Genomic DNA, 19,262 nt, shown 5'->3' with positions numbered 1-19,262 from the left:
ACTACCATAGTTTGTTTGGTTTGGTGGCAAGGGAGTCAAGGTGACTTTCTTGCCATGATGCTTGAAAATGTACACATTATCCTTTTCTTGGTGAGTGGTGTTCCTATCAAACTCCCATGGTCTCCCTATGAACAGATGGCAGGCATCCATTGGGACCATATCACACTATACTTCATCTTTGTATATTTTTCCAATTGAAAAGGAAATAATGCACTGCATATCAACTTTCACATCAGAATCCTTGCTTCACCACCTCAGTTTATAAGGATGTGGATACTCTTGGGTGGGTAAACTTAGCTTGCTGACCATGGTGGTAAAAGCTACATTGGTACAGCTACCTCCATCAATGATCAAATTACAGACTCTTCCCTGGACAGTGCACCTACTTCTAAAGGTCAAGGATCTCTAGTCAGCTTCTAAATGAGCTTGCTGAGAGTGAATAACCCTCCAAAGAACCAAACTGTGCCATATATCAGGATGAGCAACAATCTGTTCCTGATTAGATCCCTCCTTAGTCTCCACTTCCTCCACAAACAGTTTCTCATCCCCCTCATACTCAACTAGCCCCTCTCTTTCCCATTCTTCAACTTCCATAACAGTGAGAGTCCCGTTAGAAGGACAATCCTTCTTGAAATGACCATACCCTTGACACTGAAAGCACTTGGTTCTTTCTCTTGGTACAAGTGGGTTGGTTCTTGGGATCATGGGTGTTTTTCCTTTATCTTTTGTAGTTGAGTTCACTGGGTTGGGTGTTTTTGTGGTTTTTTAGCCAGTGTAGGGTTTGAATGGTGATCTAGTAGGAAACTTAGACACCACAGGTTTGGTCTTTCCCATTTTATCAATCCTCAAAGCAAGATTGACAGCTTCATCAAATGACCACACCTGTTGCATTCTTGTTAGAGTAGTGTCCACCTTAATATGGCGTTTACATAATAAATCTCGTAAATGGAATATCAGGGAAATAATATTTTATTTGTCAACGAATTTACGTAAATCGGTAACACTCACTTGACTAGAGTTTGACGTTATCGTCGTATGATGGCGGTGATCAGTTGATCCCTCGAGGTCACACCTATAGGATGAAGCCAAAATGGAAATTTAATTATTTGTATAATTAGTTCCTTGAAATATATATATATATATATATATATATATATATATATATATATATATATATATATATATTGACTAATGGTTAGTCAACTGAGTTTTAAAGTATATTTATTATCATGTTATGTGATAATTGGAGCCCCAACTGATGCTAGATTTTGGGTGAGTAGGCGCCCTCATTTCAAAATCATGGCCCCATTATGCTTAAGCCAGTCACCGGTTATGGGAATATCGAGTCAGGAATTATGTGATTAGTGTATGATATATAAGTTAGCAATAACTGTGATGGAGTCTCTATTAATGTTTGTATGTGTAATTGTGATGGGGAACCGTGTAAGTCTGTGGTTGAGTAGAAGTGTGTAGGGAAGTAGTGGAAGTGGTGAAATGTTAATAGTACGTGACAATGTTGGGTGACGTGATGGTAGTAATGTGTTCTAAGTCTTGCAATAAGTATTAGTTTATAAAGGATGGTGAGTCTTGTATTGGGTGATGATAGTATTAAGTTTGAATTAGTTATATGTTTCTCAAGTAGTGATCGGAAACTATGATAGATGGATTGATAAGTACTTTTATACATGGCATAGTTAAGTTGAACGATTTAGTTGATGATTTGTTATGACATGACTGAATTGTTAGCAAACTCAGATGATAGACAAAGGTTTATTGTTAGAAGAATGACTATTATTGTATAAGTATAAGTTGTATTGTTGAAGTTTGCAAATGCGTGAATTGAAGTAAAGTAATGTGTCAATATATGCATGAATAAGTTAATAGTGTGATAAATCGTTTTGTGTAATGTTCGCTATCTAATGAAGTAATATGTATCTTGGTTGAATGAAACTGTTGCGTTACATTTGAGTAGAAAGGGTGCGTTGTGAATGAATATAATAATCTGTGACGATTTCCAAATTAATTTTGGAATCGACAGGAGTTGTTGTTTTGCAGGGATAGTTAACTAAACTCGTAACTTTTGACCTTGTTCTTAATCTCGCTCGACCGAGTAGGAGTGCTTACTCCATCGAGTAGACCTTATTCGATCTAGTTAGGAAGCTATAACATCGAAAAAGTTGGATCTGCCAGCGGAAACTCGACCGAGTAGATCCAACTCGATCGAGTAGAGGTCACTCGATCGAGTAACCTACTCACTCGATCAAGTAAGTGAACAGTGCCCGGGTTTATACGGGATTCATATCCCTTCTTCTCTATTCTTTTCTTCTTATTTCTTTATTCATCTAAACCCTAAATCCTCTATATCTCTCTAAGTTGCTCTCATCCATGTGTTTTGGTTTTTGAATCTTGGTGACTTCCTTGTGTAATTCGTCCACTTTACTTGCTAATCATTCAAGGTAAGAATGTTCATCCTATTTCTATGTTTTTAATTGATTAGAAGCATGTAGGTTGTTGGTGTTTGCTGAAAATTCAATTTTTATGTGTGAAATCTTGCTTATAATTGTTGTCACATGATTTACTTGCTTTGATTTGTTGAGTATTGATGCTAGATATACAAAAATCGAATCAATTTGGGGGTTTGTATGAACCGAATTTTCTAGGGCTTGGGATGTTAAATTGATTTTTTTATTGTCTTTTGCATATGGAAGGGGAAAAATTGGGTAATGTATGTTATGGGAATCATGTTTAGTGTTGATTTTGATGAATTTTGCTCAAAATTTTGCTTTAAAACTCCGTCTTAAAAGTGCCCTAAACCGAAATTCGTCCATATTTTTTTGTGAAACATGCCTAATTGTGGAACTATTTTGGAAGTTTGATCATTAAAATTTGAAGTTGGGTTGTCAATTGATGATATACTTGGCCATAATGTTGTAGCTGTGAGACCGTCTGGCGATAATTTAAGGGTTCATAATTGCAAGTTTATGGATTGCTAGGTGAAAGGGTATACATAGTAATTCTTTTCTATGGCTATACATGAAAGTTTATATGTTTCCAAGTACATGTTGTGTGTATATATAAGATATGTGTTGAAAACAGATGCCGAGACCAACTGTTGGAACCCGTCAGAGTAAGAGGGGGAGGGCGTCGGAGCCTGAGGTAGGCGAGGGGAGTGGGGGACCTATGGCCCAGCGGTGCCTGAGTACCCTTCGGTTGTTTTTGTTGACTTTACGCAGAGAGATGCTTTTCTTGCTTTCCAGAGACGTCGCATGAGACCCACCCTTTGTATTGATACCACCCTCTTGACCCACTTAGGAATTGAGACTGACGTGAGACACATCTTTGAGACCTTGGGTACGACCGGGTTGTACCATCTTAGGAAACACTCCTATGCTTTTCTAACTCTAGAGTTCATGGGTTCTTTCAAGTATGATGCGGTGGAGCAGACCGTCGAGTTTCATCTTTTGAACACCAGTTTCTTTCTGACCATGGACATGTTTGCCACCCACCTCGGCCTTGCTAAACCTGCGAAGGGAGCTCTTAGGGACATCCCGACTGAGGGTGGAGCTAGTAGTCTTATGCCTTGCTTTACTGGCAAACAAGCCCCCACTTCTAGTAATATGCTGATCAATGACGTGCAACACGTCACCTTGAAAATCTTTTTTCGTGCCTTGTCCTGTTTGCTATATGAGCGGAAATATGTGAGTAAGCTTAACTCACATAAGTTGATGTTACTTGCACCGTACCTTAACCCCACCCGAGCCCAGAGAGTCTCCTCAGTGCCTCGACTATAGTGTGTGCTAGTTTAGCCTTGATGACCTCTTCTGACACCCGTTTCCTAAGCTGTGGTGCCATTTCCATACATTTGGCAGAGCGCCTGACCGCTTTTGACGCCTCCTCGGCCTATACACCCTTGACCCTGACGGTGCCTACTTTGGACCGTGAGTACTTCCTCGATCATAAATGGTTGAGAACCTTGGAGGGTGGTGGGTTAGCATGGATAGTTTGGGGGATGAGTTGGATGAATATACCCGATCCTGAGCACCTTCCAGTGACCGAGCCTTTACCGGCGGCCGTGGTCGATGCCGATTCTGATGATGAGGAGGGGGACCTTGATTGGCATTATTACATCATTGATGATGACCTTTTGAGGGTGATGCCTTAGCCGACGATAGGGGATCGTGTTAGAACTGAGGATGCCTAGCCCAGGGTAGGGAGACGACCACGACGGGTGAGAAAGAGGATGGCTGAGACCCAGCCACAACAGCCTGTACCTTCGCAGCCCCAGTTTTGCAGCTACCCTTCCTTCTCCAGTCCCGAGATGAGAGTGAGTGAGCTCACGGAGAGAGTGTCTGCTACCTTGACACTCCGGAACCTCCATGAGATAGCGTATGTGGAAGGCAACGGGACCGAGGCAGCTCAACCGGTGTGGTAGAGGGGCGTTGGGGATGACAGCAGAGTCTTCCCTCCCATTGGCGTGGAGTGGTCTACTTGGGGAGAGTCTCAGAGTTACTCCTACGGTTGCTTGGCCACATGACATGTGGGAGCAGATTCCGATGTTGGTGGTGTCGCAGGTGAGGATGCAGCTGGAGCAGGCATGTCCGGAGATGGTGGTGGTGATGAGAAGATGGAGGAGCAGGCCAGAGAGTGATGTTTGATTTATTGATCTTGTTTTATATACACTTTTTCTCATGGATGTGTCATGATTTGTGGTTGTTAGCACTTGGTTGGTAGTACTTTTCCTTAGAATTTGGTTTGTGTTGTGGCCATAAGGCCGTACTTGAATGCTTTTCAGACTTTTGTGCAGGATTTTGTTCTCGGAAACACGTTTCCGACTCGTATATTTGTTGCTTTAGACATTGCAAGTGACGAATTAGGGAAAAATTGATCTGTGGCTACTCGATCGAGTGCCCCTCACTCGATCGAGTAACTGCAGGGGTGCCATCTGGGGAGTATTCTGATCTCAGCCAACTCGATCGAGTAACTGAAGAACTTGATCGAGTAAGTCTAGCTCGATCGAGTGCCTTACTAACTCGATCGAGTAACACTATTACAGCTTTATTCCGTTTCAACATTCGTTTGCATTATCATTTCGGTAGTTGTTGTTACAATATTTCTTGCTGTAAGTATATTATATCGTAATACTATCTCAACGGCGGTTATATAGTGTGCATATTTGTACGATTTATATAATTTTTGATGATATTTATATAAGTTCATTTGCAAATCAAGTTGCTTCAGATAACGTAGTGTACAATGGTTATAATTCTTGTCGCTTTTTTGTTATGGTCGTATAAAGAGATAATTCATGCTATGTCTGATAGTTGCTGAGGAAATGTTCGGTTGTGTTATTCACTTTGTTAATAGTTCCATATATATATATACACATATATATATATATATATATATATATATATATATATATATATATATATATATATATATATATATATATATATATATATATATATATATATATATATATATATATATATATATATAGTCATATTTACATAATGTCAATGATGTGTCGTGGTTGACGTGAGTTAAAATGTGCAATGTGATTTGTTAAGTAATGTCAGTATATATGGAATGATGTTCTAGCGACTTGGCATTTTGTAAAATTGTTTTGTTGATGAACTTCGGGGACGAAGTTCCTTTTAAGAGGGGAAGAGTAATGTCGCGTAGAAAATGACGTATTTGTAGCAATTTTATAGTAGTTATGTGACATTTGGTAGTATTTTAAATGGTTGCTAGGATAATTTTGCAGTGGTTATTGTGTAATTGAGTAACAGTTTATAATTGTTGAATAGAATAGCAGGTTGTCATATCTTATTTTCAATTAGTTGTTCATTGTATTGTCATGAGAATTGGATGTTAGTAACAGTAGTGGAGTTGCTATTAGTAGAATTGTGTTGTTTGGTTATTGTAATAGAGTGGAATGAATAATGTGTTATTGTGAATCAGTAATAGGACCGTTGTTTTGAGTACTTTGTATCTGATATTAGTTGTTGGCAAGTATGTGATGAAGGAAAACTCTGATAGTTTTGTTGGTTTATATTAGAGCAGCAGCGTGTGATAAGTGCAAGTGATAGCCGAGTAAGTTGTTTTTGTGGACAATGTGTGTTTGGTGATCCAAAAGGAAGTTGGTGATTCGCTGGGAGTCGTGTTGTGTATTATGTACTAAGGTAGACGATGACGATGGTTGATGAACATACATAGTGGGATGGTATTCCTAAACGATAGGGTTGACCTGTGTCGGATAAACGATGGGTTTAACTTGGTTTCTTTGCCTTCGTTTGCGGGAGAGGTTGAGTCGAACTTCGGGGACGAAGTTCTTTTTAAGGGGAAGACTGTAATGCCCGTCCTTTTAGGGACCCGTTGACCGACGTTGACTGATCTTAGACATTGATCTTGAACTTGGAAAACTTTACGAGTGATGACTTATGACGTGGTGAGCTTTGGTTTGTGTGGTACTCGATCTAGCTGAGGCTACTCGATCGAGTAGCTTGGGAGCTCGATCGAGTAGGGGTCACTCGATCGAGTAACGAGGTTGCAGTGGGGAATTATAAATCGATAATCGTGAAACCCCAAATCATTTCCGCGCTTCTTTTCCTAAACCTAGATGTCGTCACTCTCTTTCTCCTTCACCATAACCCTTTCCTTGAGATCCTTGAGGATGCTTACACCAAGGGGATGGGATACTTGAGTCGGGTAGCGGTCTTGACGCCGTTTTTCTATATATAGGTATGTTATCTTCATCATCATCGTCATCATTGTTTTCAATTAGCTTGTAGTGGTAGTGATAGATGGTTGTACTGTTTGTATAGGTGGTTTGCTTGGTTGGGTGACATCTTGTGATCGGACGTGGGATCGCTGTGATTTGCTAAAGGTAGGTTCGCCTACTCAGTATTGTTGATTGTCTAAAGATTCTTTTGATGTTGTTTGGTTGGTTTAGTGTCAGTATTCATGATGGGTTGTGGTTGTTGGTTGGACTTGTGTTGTTTTGATAATCGTTGTTGTGGTACAGCTGATTGTGATTGTTTGTCTGTGGTTCTCGAGGTGCCTCCTCGGCTGAGTGGAGTCACTTGTTGGAGTGGTTTCACGCCCGTAGTTTGCCCTCCGTGGAACCCGCCACGGGAGGGGATGTGCACATTAATGGACATGGGTTTATCGCTCGGATAAATGAGCGGGGCTTAGGTGGGAACGGATGCGGTCCCCCACTGGCAGGACTGGTCCGGTGGAGAGTCAGTGATGGTGGTTGGTTGGAGGAGATGTGGTGTGTGTCTTGTTGTGTTTGTGTTGTGTCTGTTTTTATATGTTTGCTCTCTCAATTGCTGACCTTGTGTGGTTTTGTTTGGTTGTTTATTTCTGTTGTGTCTGCCATGATCCACTATGGTGAGCAGTTAGTCATAGAAGGTTTTGGTCTGGACAATAGCAGGGTGCTTGGAAGGACGAGTCTATCATGAGTGATGTGACCATAATTAGCGCATATTTAGCCCCCGAATTAGCCTTGTTCCCATGCTTTTTAGTGCATATTTGGGTCATTTCTTATCTTTAGTTCTTTGTTTTGCATATTCTTTGAGATTTTGATCCCTTGGTAGGAAAGGACTAAGAATCTTGCATTTTCATGGCAAAACGAGACTAAATTGATCGAATTCAATGACCAAGCATCAAGGAGAGACAAGATTAGAAGGCCTTTGTACATATTATAGTAGAAGAGCAATGTTGAGAAAGGATCCTTGAGTCCCCAAGGAAATCCCCAAGGAATTTATGAAGAAAAGGGAAGAAAAGAAGAAGATATGCCGCTGAGTGACAATCCGAGCGGATTGTCACCAATCCGTCCGTCCCGCAGCTGCACAATCCGAGCGGCTTTGCTCTAATCCGCTCGGATTCCACCTCCACAATCCGCCCGAATTCCCTTGAATCCGCTCGGATTCCAACGCCAGAATCCGCCCGTCCCGACCTTATTCCGCCCGGATTCGGCTCCAGCACGAATTGTCTTCTCCAAGCTACGAAGAAAGAAGCCCTTCTCTAAAAAAATACCGGGTCCTCCTTGCTCAATCTAAAAAGTGTAGTTACTAGTTTAGCCCTTAGTTAACCCTAATGCATCCTCCCTAATTTCCACTATAAATACCCCATTAGTCTAATTAGAGGAGCATGTTCTTCTTATCAATAATTAGTGTAGTTAATATCAATCAAATCTCTCTTTAATATTGTAATCAAGTATTAATCAAGTTTTAATCAAGTTTTAGTTCTTTAATCTCTCTTTTGTTCATCCTTTATTTTGGGTAATTGAAGATTATTTGGGTTATTATTGGGAGATTGACAACCTCTCAATCAAGCATTCAAGTACTTCTTTTATCTTTGCTTTATTATTGGAATCATTAGTAGGTATAATCTCTTAATCCCTTTTTAATTATTGTTAATTACTTTCATTTATTCATCATGTTTCATATTGTTGGTATGATTGACAACCTTGCTAGTATGATTAACATGATAATGAGTGAGTAGTCTCTTAGCTAGGTTTAATGGGTGATTAAGGGAAACCAACATGGGGAATGATTCATGCTTAAATTAATATGCTTTCATGTTTTATTTGCTTGCTTGTTTTGATCTCAACTCATGCACATGTTATATTTGATGAAATGCTAAGCCTATGAATCCTTGCATTTACTATCATCTTCTAACTTTTCAATGAGACTTGTAAGACATAACCCAACTCGTGTCTCATTAGACCATGCATGTTGTTGAGTAGGGAAGATTAAGTCGACTTGTAGGTGTTGTACAATCTAATCGATTCGGCTCCGGGACCCAAACTTTCCTAGGATTGTAAGATATAACCCAACTCAATCCATCACAACAATAATTGCTTGCTTATAATTTGAGAACATGTTTGTATGATCATATCCCATGATTCCCCTATGATCCCATGACACCCTAGTGCCTTTAATCAATTGTTTACACCCCTTTAATTCATCTTGCTTGTTTATTTTCATTGCTATTTTAGTTTAATGATCTTCTACATCAACCCATTTTGTGACACCCCTTAGACACCACTAGTTTCAATAGAAATCTCATTTCAATACCCGTCCCTTGGGATCCGACCTTTACTTGCCTCTTTACTAATTGTAGAGTTGTTTGTCAAGCTATAAATTGTGTTTGGATTCGACTGTGACCCAACGACCACATCTTAATTTGTGAACACGATACGGACTCGCATAAAAAAATGGCGCCGTTGCCGGGGACGGTGTTTACTTGATTTAGATTTCTTTTTATTGTTATTAGTTGTGTCTTTCTTCGCCTTGGGGAAGTAAAACTCCTCAAGGTTTGTTCTAATTGTTTTCGAGTTGTTTGATATTTTGCATGTCTAGAAGGTTACAAGGTGATTTGTTACCTTTTGACCGTGAAATCGAAAGAACCTTGACGAACAATATGAGACTTGTTAGGAGGAATTTAAGAGGTATTAGTGAAGTTGTTCAACCAACTAGTGAGTTTGTCAATCCTTTCGCAATAGAAGGAGAAGAGAACCCATTACACAATACCCCACAAAATCCACCTACAATGCCTAAATTCTCGTCACACTCCGTACTCACCGAGGAGAATCTACCAAATGGTACTCCTACACCGCAACATCTAACCGGAAATTTTATTGCCAAGTCCGCCTTCATCCAATTAGTTGAGAGGAGCCAATTTGGGGGGATGCCTAGTGAGGACCTTCATTCCCATATGGAAACCTTTTGCGACTATTGTGATGCAATCTCTCAAATGGGCGTGACTCAAGACCAAATTAGATGGGTCTTATTTCCTTTTTCCTTAATCGGCATCGCGAAGCAATGGTTGAAGGGCCTTGATAAGGCCACCCTTGGAATAGATTCTTGGAAGAAGTTGGCTCTAGCTTTCTACAAAAAATTCTACCCACCGGAAAAAACTAACATGCTAAGAGCTCAAATTACGGGTTTTAAGCAAAGGGATGAAGAGTCTTTGTATGAAGCTTGGGAGCGGTTCAAGGGAATTTGTCGCTCATGTCCTCACCATGGACTTAGCGAATGGTTTTTGGTAAAACAATTTTGGAATGGTTTATATGAAGATTCTAGGAACATTCTCAATATGGGATCAAATGGAATGTTCACCGAAGTTGATGACAATCAAACATGGAACAAGATTGAGGAAATGGCAGTCCATAACTCACAATATAGTAGACCTCGCAAGGCTACTAGAGGAGGAAAGCATGAAGTGGACTCCATTACTCAATTGGGTGCTCAACTTAGTGCTCACATTGACACAATCAACTTGAAGTTTGAACAAGCTATGGCTAGACTTGAGGAAAACTCAAAATCATCAAAGCATCATGTTAATGCCATGACGGCATCCTCATCAATCCCAAGTGGGATATGTGAGAATTGTGGAACTTTGGGACATGACCAAGGTGAATATAGGGGAACAAATGAACAAGTGAATGCTTTCCAAGCATACAAGAGTGGTACCCCTTATTCCAACTTTTACAATAAAACACCAAATTCCATCCAAATCTCTCATACAAAAGCCAAAATGTTCAAAACCCTGAAACAACATACACTCCACCACCCATGAGAAACCAAAATCAAAGACCCTTTTACAATCAAAACCAAGGTTACCAAAATAAAAATCCATACAATCACCAAAATGACCAAGGCTTTGATGTCCAAAAAGCGGTCCTCCAAATGCAAAAGAATCAACAAGAATTTTTCACTCAAATGCAAAAAGATAGCCAAGCAAAGGAAACCACCATCAACAACATTCTAGCTCACACCAAGATGTTGGAAACGCAATTGACTCAACTAGCATCTTCAAGCTGACAAAGACAAAAGGGGCAATTACCACCTCAAAGTAATCCCCCTAGACATGAAACGGTTAGTGCCATTCACTTGAGAAGTGGTACAAGGTATGAAGCACAAGAAGCAAGTTGAGGATGAAGTTGTGGAAGCTAGTGAAAAGGAAGAAATTGTGCAAAACTCCAAAGATGGAGAATCATCAAAAGAAGAAAGTTCAAAGAAAAATGAAGACAAGGCCAAGGAGAAGGAGCCCATTGTGATTAGACTTCCTTTTCCAAGTCGTCAAGCCAAGCCCAAATTTGATGATCAACTTGGAAAGTTCATGGAAATTGTGAAGAATTTGGAAGTCTCAATTCCTTTCGCGGAATTAATCAATCACGTGCCGGCCTATGCGAAATACATGAAAGATATCCTCACAAAGAAGAAGTCGATCCGGAAAATTGAGACTATCGCCTTCACTAAGGTGAGTAGTGCAATACTTCAAGGGAGTTCACCTCCAAAGTTAAAGGATCCGGGAAGCTTCTCAATACCGTGTACCATTGGCGACACGACGATCAACAAAGCCTTATGTGATCTAGGGGCTAGTGTGAGTGTCATGCCGTACTCGGTGAGTAAAAGGTTGGGGATGAGAGAGCTTAAATGCACCAACATCACACTCCAAATGGCCGATAGATCGACGAAGACACCGTTAGGGATATGGGAAGATGTCCCCGTGCGAATTGGGAAGTTTTTCATCCCGGTGGACTTTGTCATTATTGATATGGAGGAAGATTCCAACATTCCAATCATCCTAGGAAGACCTTTCCTACACACCGCGGGTGCGGTGATTGATGTGAAACATGGTGAGCTCACTCTAGAAGTGGGAGATGAAAGCATAACTTTTAATCTTGACAAGACTATGAGAGTTCCTCGTTTGCATGAACCATGTTTCATGATTGATCATTATAGCCGAAAGGATGAAAGGAAGAAATCGGAACTCCAATGGAAGAAGAAAATTGAAGATGCTCCATTCAAAGAGCAAGTGAATTGTGACAAGGAGAGCTTGCAAAGCTCATCAAAATCAATCAAGGAAGAAGAGGATGGCCTCATTGGCCAAGAGAAGAAATTGGGAGAGTTGTCTCCATCTAAGCAAGAGATTTTCAATGATCAACTTAATGAAGTTTGTGGTCTTTGGGACGACGAATTTGAAGGGATTTTTAATCCCTACATTGGTAATGCCATCGATCAAGACCAACAACAAAGGCCAAGGTCTATTGAAGACCTATACCATGATAATGAACAAGCCTTTGATTACTTCTTCAAGGTGTTGAGCAACATCAACAACACCTTGGACATGCCCCCTTGACATCTCATCAAGAATGAGAGTTTGGTGGAGTCCTCCCTAAACCACCACTTGTAAATATATCTAACTCCCTAACTTACATTTCAATTCTTGTATTGCATTTTCGTCATCTTTGGATTTTTATTTACTTTGATCAAAATAATTGTCATGTTTGAGAGAAGTGAGGGAGGGACTAACAATTTCAATTGATGTGTAGTGCTTTTAGCTTAGTGTGGGGATGACAATTGCCTAGGCTATCCATGCCTAGTAGTGCCCCCACAATGAAGAACACAAGACTTGAAGAAAGAATGGAAGAATGGTAAGGGAAATGCATTGTGCACGGATGGAACTGAATCCGTGTACACAGGGGAAGAGTCCGAGCGGATTCCACAGAATCCGCCCGTCTTCGATAATCCGAGCGTATTGCGAAAAAGACGCCCGTCTGAATCGAGCTGAATTTTGAAAATTTCTTGATCGTGATCAATCCGGCGTCCGAGCGGAATCCGCCCGTCTTGAAGAATCCGCCCGTCTTGAAAGAAAGACGTCCGTCTTTGCGGTGAGGAAAACAAGCAAAATTTTCGGATGAAATCCGTCCGTCTTCGAGCAAATCCGCCCGTCCCGTGTCAAGCAAATCCGAGCGACTTCATCAGAATCCGCCCGTCTTTAGGCTAGTTTTGTAAAGCCCAGAAAGAGCAGAATCCGCACGGATTAGGCAGAATCCGCACGGATTGCCCCTGCAGATTCGAAAATTTCGGTCTCTTTAAAACCCCTCCCACCTTCATTCATTCATTCATAAACACTACCCACAACATCAAAACCCTCATCCTCTCCATCACAAAAACAAAAACCCTCAACAACATTCACTAAAAACAAATCAAATCATCCTTCCAACAACAAATCAATCACTCTTTCTTCAATAAAAATCAAAACCAAGCACAAAATCTTCAACCTTTGAGTCGATTTTTGATTTCATAAAGGCAAAGCTTTTCACCTTCAAATCGATTTGGGTATACTACAAATTGAAGATTTTTCATTCTTTTCTTGGTTAGTTCATCAATGGCATGGACTAAGGGAGCAACAAAGGCAACAAAGGCACCAAAGGCTAAGGCACTCTCACAAAGGCAAAAGGCTCTTTAAACAAAGAAAGCATTGGCTATGGTGGTAGCAACACCAAACTTGGAAGTGCAATAACAACAACCTTCTATGGGAGCTACAACACCTTCTACTCCGGAAATTGATCAACTTTTGCATTATCCGGAGGTAACTTTTATTTCCGATACCCATAGAAATACCTTTGTCAAGTTTGCTATGAATTCATTACAATCCACCAAATTTATATGTGAAGATACCTTAGAAAAATTGGGTGTTCTTGAGCAAACTAGAGCCTTTTTCAATGCCATGGGGTTGAAGAAATTGTTTGAAACAAAGGAATTGACATACCCCTCCCTTACCTTGGAATTTTTGAGTTCCTTGAAAGTCACCAAAGTTGAGAATAGGGAGAATCTCGAGTTTCGTCTAGCTAATGTTAGTAGACGCATTACCTTTAGGGAATTGAGTGAAATTTTGGGTCTTAGTGATGAACCGCGTTATTTTAAGAATTATGGAAAGTTTGACCCCGAACCTCTTTGGGAGGCAATCTCTGGGAAGAAATTTGAGGACATTCATGCGAGTCGTGCTCTTTTGGTCCACCATCCGGGCATAAGAGTATGGCACAAGGTCATGGGAAACACCATAATTGCAAGGAAAGATACCAATCATTTCACCAAACTTGATTTTATTCTCCTTGAATCGGCTTTGAACATTGGAAGAGTACACACCAAGCCTTACAATTCTTTGAGGCTCTTGGTAGATAGATGGCTCAACATTGATTGTGGGAAGAAGGGCACAACCGTTATTGTCAATGGCGGCCTAGTCACTATCCTAGCTAAGCACTTTGATCCTAACTTCAATAAGGATAACAAGTACAAAGCAAAGGAGGGTGGCCATCTTGTTGATATGCATACTATGATACACAAGTTCAAGTGGGTTGCCCATAACCCCCTTGACACTAAGTATGGATGGCTCACTAGTGAAGCTAGATCGTTCACCTTGCCTTCGAAGATTTGCCGTCTAAGCGTCCACCGGACCAATTATCTACTTCCCCTTTCTAAAGAGGCCGAGTATATTATTCAAAAACAAAAGGGTGATCTTGAAACTCCCTCCTCTTCCATTGTCATACCACCTTACCCCTTTGAGTATGAAGAGTTCAAGCCGGAAGGAGTTGAAGCTAGAAAAGACTATGTGACTCTTCTCATGCAAGCAATGCACAAGCAAGCCTTTGAAGATCGGAAAAATGATTACTTGGCTCAATATCCACCCCTCCTACACTTATCTAGGCAAGGACTACTTGATCCATCTTGTCCTTTGCCTAGTTGGGCGGATAGAGAAGTCCTATTTCCGGGTGCATCTAGGGTCGTTTTGGGTGACAATGAGGTTGTTGGTAATGATGAAGGAGTTGATGACAACATTGATGAAGAAGCAAGTGAAGGAGAAAAGGATGGTGAAGATGATGATGAGGAAGATGAGGAAGAAAGTGAAGAAGCAAATGACAAGGGAAGTGGCAATGTGGCCACTTCTAATGAGGAAAGTGATGGTGATAGCATGATGGAAGATTAGCAAGCCTTGGAGACTCCTACCCTCTCATGGTTTGTCTATTTCTCTCTTTGTTTTAAATATAATTTTGATCATTGTTGGAGTAGTCCTAGCACCATTAGAGGACTCACACCTCGGTACCATTGAGGTGTTCTCATTTTATTGTTCCCATTTTCAAAATCCAAAATGACAAATTAATTTCATGCATAGCATAGTGTGTGCATGAACTACACCCATCCTTGGACATTAGCAATAGTGTCTCACTCGGTTTGGGGAAGTTAATGCATACACAACGGGAGGTAATCTAAATTATCTTCTCCGTCATAACAAAAACCATGCATCATGTAGTGTAGCTTAGTATAGATTGCATTTAGTATAGAAATCATACATCATCTTTGCATAATTTCCATCATTTTGGCCATTGAGGACAATGCCCATATTAGTGTGGGGATGGGAATTCTAACATTTAACTCTTATTCAAAAATCCAAAAAAATTGAAAAATCTCAAAAATCATAAAAATTTGAAAATTGAAAACCCAAAAACATGTTTATTTCCTTTTATAGTCTTGTATATATTGTCTTGTATATATTGTGTTTGTTCTATCCTTGTTCACATTGATCGACTACGCCACATCCGATACATGAGGATATTGAAGACCGCATGGTATGATATTTCCAATCTCCTTTTTCCTCTTTATGTTAATGACTATGTGGCTTTATTTTGATTGATGCGGTATAACAATGTGAACTTAGGACTTGCATTTAGTTTATATGTCATATTAGTTGATAAAATCACTTGCATTAGGATGTTTATATTAGTTGCATCATGGCATGTAGTTGCATGTTAGAAATGTTTTGAAAAATGCCTATTTAGGAACTTTGACTAGAGCAACTAAGCCATTACAAATACTTGTTCAACTTAAGACTTTGCCTACTAGAATGGTTTTAAAACACCCTAGATAGTGTCATACTAGTGTCTTTTGACCCATGACCCAAAGCCTAGTCAAGGGTTTTCATGTGAGTCACCTATCCAACCCCGTGATGCGATGTGGACTTGGTTAACTTGTCTAGGTGACCTTGTTTGACCTTGTGGTAAGGCAACCCAAAAATATTTTCTATCAATAAGCTTGAAGTGCTCATTTCAAAGAAATTTTGTCATGTGGAAGTAATGTAATGCCAAGGAAACCTCAAATGTTATGAATTGTTGAAAGTTGAGAAATTTAAGTTGTTTTGATGGAGGCGTACCACTTCGATGTGCTTTGGTGCGGGATCCATTGAATTGGGCCCCCATACGGTTGTGAATTCGGCCGCCCAGAGACAGAGTGACTATCACCCCCGAAAAGCTATTGTCTAGAGCTTAACCGGTTGCCTAATAAGCGATTGGCGAAAGCAAAGGACACTAGCCCAGAAGGGACAAACCCCATCTTAAATTTTTGAAATGTGAAAGTGAAATGAGGACAATTTTGAATACTAGTCATATCCACCCGTTGTGAATAAAGATTTGAGCATTTCATTCCCAAAAAGCCTTTTGTCAAGCCACTTGGTCGAGTTTGGGACGATCCATGACCTTTACTTTTGTATAGAATTCGAGACTTGTCATGTCATATGCTACTAGCATCATAGGGATCATCATTCGACCACCATCCGATCGCTCTTGACGAAAGCATTTGGAAATTGAGGACGAAAGTAGTCTAGTTTAACACCATTTGGAGGTGATTTAGTGCCATCCTCTTAGACTTAGTAATTTGTTGAACTAGTATTTGTGAAGGATTACATGCTCTTAAATTTGTTCCTCTTTAGTGCCTCCGCCACTTGATGAGGGAGTGGCTATTCTTTTTGTAGATGCATCCATTATGTGTTTTTGTATGCTTAATGTTTGGATGTGTCGCCATTTTGGCAAGACCCACCTTGCCTTGCAAGAAGGCATCCTACCTCATGTTTGTCTTGTTGTGGGTTGAAGGGGCAGAGTGAGACCCGCTAATTGTCTCATATCGGTTATATTATTAGGATAGGTTAGTATTGGTCCTAGTCTTTGTCACCTCTTTACTCGGGATGAGCAAAGGTTCGGTTTGGGGATATTTGATGTGACCATAATTAGCGCATATTTAGCCCCCGAATTAGCCTTGTTCCCATGCTTTTTAGTGCATATTTGGGTCATTTCTTATCTTTAGTTCTTTGTTTTGCATATTCTTTGAGATTTTGATCCCTTGGTAGGAAAGGAGTAAGAATCTTGCATTTTCATGGCAAAACGAGACTAAATTGATCGAATTCAATGACCAAGCATCAAGGAGAGACAAGATTAGAAGGCCTTTGTACATATTATAGTAGAAGAGCAATGTTGAGAAAGGATCCTTGAGTCCCCAAGGAAATCCCCAAGGAATTTATGAAGAAAAGGGAAGAAAAGATGAAGATATGCTACTGAGTGACAATCCGAGCGGATTGTCACCAATCCGTCCGTCCCGCAGCTGCACAATCCGAGCGGCTTTGTTCTAATCCGCTCGGATTCCACCTCCACAATCCGCCCGGATTCCCTTGAATCCGCTCGGATTCCAACGCCAGAATCCGCCCGTCCCGACCTTATTCCGCCCGGATTCGGCTCCAGCACGAATTGTCTTCTCCAAGCTACGAAGAAAGAAGCCCTTCTCTCAAAAAAATACCGGGTCCTCCTTGCTCAATCTAAAAAGTGTAATTACTAGTTTAGCCCTTAGTTAACCCTAATGCATCCTCCCTAATTTCCACTATAAATACCCCATTAGTCTAATTAGAGGAGCATGTTCTTCTTATCAATAATTAGTGTAGTTAATATCAATCAAATCTCTCTTTAATATTGTAATCAAGTATTAATCAAGTTTTAATCAAGTTTTAGTTCTTTAATCTCTCTTTTGTTCATCCTTTATTTTGGGTAATTGAAGATTATTTGGGTTATTATTGGGAGATTGACAACCTCTCAATCAAGCGTTCAAGTACTTCTTTTATCTTTGCTTTATTATTGGAATCATTAGTAGGTATAATCTCTTAATCCCTTTTTAATTATTGTTAATTACTTTCATTTATTCATCATGTTTCATATTGTTGGTATGATTGACAACCTTGCTAGCATGATTAACATGATAATGAGTGAGTAGTCTCTTAGCTAGGGTTAATGGGTGATTAGGGAAAACCAACATGGGGAATGATTCATGCTTAAATTAATATGCTTTCATGTTTTATTTGCTTGCTTGTTTTGATCTCAACTCATGCACATGTTATATTTGATGAAATGCTAAGCCTATGAATCCTTGCATTTACTATCATCTTCTATCTTTTCAATGAGACTTGTAAGACATAACCCAACTCGAGTCTCATTAGACCATGCATGTTGTTGAGTAGGGAAGATTAAGTCGACTTGTAGGTGTTGTACAATCTAATCGATTCGGCTCCGGGACCCAAACTTTCCTAGGGTTGTAAGATATAACCCAACTCAATCCATCACAACAATAATTGCTTGCTTATAATTTGAGAACATGTTTGTATGATCATATCCCATGATTCCCCTATGATCCCATGACACCCTAGTGCCTTTAATCAATTGTTTACACCCCTTTAATTCATCTTGCTTGTTTATTTTCATTCCTATTTTAGTTTAGTGATCTTCTACATCAACCCAATTTGTGACACCCCTTAGACACCACTAGTTTCAATAGAAATCTCATTTCAATACCCGTCCCTTGGGATCCGACCTTTACTTGCCTCTTTACTAATTGTAGAGTTGTTTGTGAAGCTATAAATTGTGTTTTGATTCGACCGTGACCCAACGACCACATCTTAATTTGTGAACACGAAACGGACTCGCATCAATGAGTCACGACAGAAGTAGTTTCACATAGCTGATAGTAGTTTGAGTTGTATCTTTCATATCATCTATTGTTTGTAAATCACTTGTAATATAACTTAAATGTTCTATTATCGACATTTGATTATTACTGTCCTTGGGTAACCGAGAGGATAGCGCCCTTATCTACTAGGGAAGGTCTTGTTAAGGCTCCTTGGTAGATGGGGGTGTTACAGAAGGTGGATACTACTAGTGAAGGGGCTGGAGGAAACAAGAAGCAAAATGTCAATCAATATCGTTCATTTTCTAACGGTGGAGCAGTGAGTGGAGGCGGTTTCAGCCGTGGTGGAGTGACAAGTGGAGTAAGTGGTACGAAGAGGTCACGGTGTTATGGATGTGGTGGGTTTGGTCCTAAAATTTTTGAGTGTTGAACCACTGCGAGAAGGAATAGCATGAATAATATGAATGGAGGTTTTGGTGGAGGCAATTTTAAAGGATTTAAGACACCAGCGCCTAGCTATGGAAGTAATCGTTTTAACGGATCCTAGAATAACCAAAGGAGCTATAACAATAGCAACAACTTTCAGAATCGTTTTATCAATTGTCAAGGCAATGGAAATGGAGGTAACCAGAATGGCACCGGAAAGCAAGGAGTGGCGTCGGCATCAACTGTGCAAGGAGGCGTAAA

At 40.1% G+C, this 19,262-nt stretch overlaps 1 non-coding gene across 1 annotated transcript; it reads right to left on the bottom strand.

Moving 5' to 3' along the window:
• Nucleotides 1–9,933: 9,933 nt before the first annotated feature.
• Nucleotides 9,934–10,040, bottom strand: LOC141640632 (small nucleolar RNA R71). Its single transcript, XR_012543092.1, has one exon. It is a non-coding gene; the product is annotated as a small nucleolar RNA R71 (small nucleolar RNA).
• Nucleotides 10,041–19,262: the final 9,222 nt, after the last annotated feature.

The sequence above is a fragment of the Silene latifolia genome, unplaced genomic scaffold, assembly GCF_048544455.1.
Source record: "Silene latifolia isolate original U9 population unplaced genomic scaffold, ASM4854445v1 scaffold_95, whole genome shotgun sequence".
NCBI lineage: Eukaryota > Viridiplantae > Streptophyta > Magnoliopsida > Caryophyllales > Caryophyllaceae > Silene > Silene latifolia.
Note: the sequence above shows the minus strand (reverse complement) of the source record. Positions and strands in the feature narration are given on the sequence as shown.